We start from the raw sequence: 1,516 nt of genomic DNA on the forward strand, positions 1-1,516 counted from the left end.
CCTCAGATACCCATGGTTCCTCGTTAGGGAACTCATTGGAGGCCAGTGGACATCCATTGAGGTCTTCCTCAGTGGCGCTCACTGCCTCTTCCTCCTCTCCAAATTCGGCCATGTTTATGGCCTTACACTCTCCTTTTGGATTCTCTTCTGTATTGCTTGGAAGAGTACTAGGAGGGAGTTCAGTAACTTTCTTACTCAGCTGACCCACTTGTGCCTCCAAGTTTCTAATGGAGGACCTTATTTCAATCATGAAACTTTAAGTGGTTTTGATTAGATCAGAGACCATGGTTGCTAAGTCAGAGTGTCTCTGCTTAGAATTCTCTGTCTGTTGCTGAGAAGATGATGGAAAAGGCTTGCCATTGCTAAACCTGTTTCTTCCACCATTATTATTGTTGAAACCTTTTTGAGGTCTCTGTTGATCCTTCCATAAGAGATTTGGATGATTTCTCCATGAAGGATTATAGGTGTTTCCATAGGGTTCTCCCATGTAATTTACCTCTTCCATTGATGGGTTCTCATGATCATAAGCTTCTTCTTTAGATGAAGCATCCTTAGTACTACCTGGTGCAGCTTGCATTCCAGATAGACTTTGAGAAATCATATTGACTTGCTGAGTCAATATTTTGTTCTGAGCCAATATGGCATTCAGAGTATCAATCTCAAGAACTCCTTTCTTCTGATTCGTCCCATTGTTCACAGGGTTCCTTTCAGAAGTGTACATGAATTGGTTATTTGCAACCATTTCAATCAGTTCTTGAGCTTCTGTAGGCGTCTTCTTCAGATGAAGAGATCCTCCAGCAGAGCTATCCAATGACATCTTGGGCAGTTCAGACAGACCGTCATAGAAGATACCTATGATGCTCCATTCAGAAAGCATGTTAGAAGGACACTTTCTGATCAATTATTTATATCTTTCCCAAGCTTCATAGAGGGATTCTCCTTCCTTCTGTCTGAAGGTTTGGACTTCCACTCTAAGCTTACTCAATTTTTGAGGTGGAAAGAACTTTGCCAAGAAGGCATTGACTAGCTTTTCCCAAGAGTTCAGGCTTTCTTTAGGTTGTGAGTCCAACCATATTCTAGCTATGTCTCATACAGCAAAAGGAAATAGCATAAGTCTGTATACCTCAGGGTTAACCCCATTAGTCTTGACAGTGTCACAGATTTGAAAGAATTCAGCTAAAAACTGATGAGGATCTTCCAATGGAAGTCCATGGAAATTACAATTCTGTTGCATTAGAGAAACTAACTGAGGCTTAAGCTCAAAGTTGTTTGCTCCAATGGCAGGGATAGAGATGCTTCTCCCATAGAAGTCGGGAGTAGGTGCAGTAAAGTCACCCAGCACCTTCCTTGCATTGTTGGCATTGTTGTTGTTTTCAGCTGCCATGTCTTCCTCTTGTTTGAAGACTTCTATTAGGTCCTCTACAGAGAGTTGTGCTTTAGCTTCTCTTAGCTTTCTCTTCAAGGTCCTTTCAGGTTCAGGGTCAGTCTCAACAAGAATGCTTTTGTCTTTGCTCCT

The 1,516-nt window shown here is 41.8% G+C and overlaps 1 non-coding gene across 1 annotated transcript; it reads left to right on the top strand.

The window, feature by feature from the left end:
- The first annotated feature begins 871 nt into the window (after positions 1 to 871).
- Positions 872 to 979, top strand: LOC127739884 (small nucleolar RNA R71). Its single transcript, XR_008000626.1, has one exon. It is a non-coding gene; the product is annotated as a small nucleolar RNA R71 (small nucleolar RNA).
- The last annotated feature ends 537 nt before the right edge of the window (positions 980 to 1,516 follow it).

The sequence above is a fragment of the Arachis duranensis genome, chromosome 6 (assembly GCF_000817695.3).
Source record: "Arachis duranensis cultivar V14167 chromosome 6, aradu.V14167.gnm2.J7QH, whole genome shotgun sequence".
Classification (NCBI taxonomy): Eukaryota; Viridiplantae; Streptophyta; class Magnoliopsida; order Fabales; family Fabaceae; genus Arachis; species Arachis duranensis.